At 50.6% G+C, this 2,021-nt stretch overlaps 1 pseudogene; it reads right to left on the bottom strand.

The window, feature by feature from the left end:
• Positions 1–383: 383 nt before the first annotated feature.
• LOC123118200 (uncharacterized) lies at positions 384–522 on the bottom strand (annotated as a pseudogene).
• Positions 523–2,021: the final 1,499 nt, after the last annotated feature.

Genomic DNA, 2,021 nt, shown 5'->3' with positions numbered 1-2,021 from the left:
CGAGTCCATATACCAGTTTGTGTCCACCCCGTAGGAGGAGTTGGTGTTGACGGCTGCTGCACTTTTCTCCTTGTTGAAGGAGATGTCAAAGCGACGGTAGCACTCCATGGCCATGTGATTTGGCTTGGTGCAGATCTGGCAGAAGACCTCAGGCAGATCGTTGCGGCCTCCTCCATTGCCGCGGCTGCCGCCGCGACCACGACCGCGGCCGCCGTTGCCACGGCCGCCTCCATTGCGGCCACCGTTGCCACGGCCGCCTCCATTGCGGCCATCGTTGCCACCGCAGCCACCGCTACGGCTGGATCCACCGCGTCCACCGCGAGACACGGTGTTGGCAGAGGAGTGGGAGGACTGCCCTCCGCCTTCAAACATGGCCAGCCTGCTTTCAAAGTTGATCAGCTGCGAGTAAAGCTCGCTCACCTTGATTTGTTGAGTGTGAGCACAGATCGTGGAGACGAAGGACACGTAGTCGTAGTCGAGTCTCGCCAGGATGTAGGACACCATGTCGTCGTCGGTGAGCGGCTTGCCCACCGATGCCACCTCATCACCGAGCGCCTTCATGCGCCCGATGTGCTCGGACATCGTCGAGTTTCCCTTCTTGGTGGTGGAGAGGGCGATTCTGGTGTTGACGATGTGTGCCTGAGTTTGGGAGATAAAGATCTCCCTGATGGCGACCCATGCTTCGGCCGCCGTGTCGCAATGTGCAACCTAAACCATGACAGGAGCTGAGATGGAGTTGAAGATGAAGCTCAGCACCTGAGATCTCGAGCCTTGTCGATGTCGTATGTAGGGTTGGGCACGTCCGTGGGCTTGCCGTCCTTGTCGCGGAGCTTCTGCTCTGGCTGCTTCCGATCTGGATCGAGGTAGGGGACGAGCTGCGCCCCACAGATGGCTGCCATGGCTTGCGCGCGCCATACCAGAAAGTTGGAGTGGTGGAGTCGGTCAGCTATGGGGATGAGGGCATGCGCGGCGACAACGGAGCTTGAGGAGGCCATGGCTACGAGAGATGTGCTTAGAGGAGATAGGCTATGAATACCATGAAAGATGGCTTGAAGAGTATGCCTAGGCTAGGGTTTACAAGATTAGAGGAGATGTGCTTAGAGGAGATGGCTTGAAGAGGGACACGTTACGTGTTATATATAGCCATAGGCTAGGGTTTACAAGATTCGGTAGTTAGGTTTGGACTTGATCCTCAAGTTAGCTAATCTACGAGATAAGGATCCAAGCAACCTAACTACCGGATTACAAGATAACACACGCATAGTATATACGGTTTTATATACATAACTGTATACATGTACATTATATTCTAACAAGGAGTATTTGAGAGGACCCTAGTCCTTGTGGTAGCGCTAGAAACTCTGGTGGGAGTATATCCCTTGCATCCCTTGTCCAACGTTTTAGCAAGTGTTTGGTTGGAACCTCTTTCGGCCACCAGATCATCACCTGAGAACAAAACAATGAAATCTCAAAATGTATCCTCTTTTCTCTTGTGTTGTTCGGTAATAATTCATTTGACACGCATAACAGAACAACAAGAATGTGATACCTTTAGTGCATGGCTGCACACCATGCCGAAATGCTCAAGCATTCCACACTCACACTTGAATTCATCAGCAAGCTCATTCACCTGAACAAGGAATTCATTTTTACAAGACTTGTCCCTGGAATCCTTCTTTACATGCCTGGCTATGTATTCACGACGAGGCACAACTCCAATTAGAACATATGACCCTCCCTCATATAGTATCTCACCAAACTTTTCAAACATAGTGGTCGTGTAAATTTTGGATGCATGCACTCCTTGTTCATGTTTGAGAAAATGGTTTGCACTTTTCACTCTGCTGCGTGCTGGTCATTCTGGCAGAGAAAACATCCATGAAATAAGGTTTAGAACACTTCCTCCGAACCTTGTATATTTGGGTGCAAAATGTGTTTTGTTGCAGACCATGCTTCTCAAGCATACACGCCCAACCATCCTCAAACTCTCTCTCACTAATCATGTGATGCACCAACTTGTT

The sequence above is a fragment of the Triticum aestivum genome, chromosome 5B (genome assembly GCF_018294505.1).
Source record: "Triticum aestivum cultivar Chinese Spring chromosome 5B, IWGSC CS RefSeq v2.1, whole genome shotgun sequence".
Classification (NCBI taxonomy): Eukaryota; Viridiplantae; Streptophyta; class Magnoliopsida; order Poales; family Poaceae; genus Triticum; species Triticum aestivum.
The sequence above is the reverse complement of the archived record's forward strand: the minus strand, read 5'-3'. Positions and strand labels throughout refer to the sequence as shown.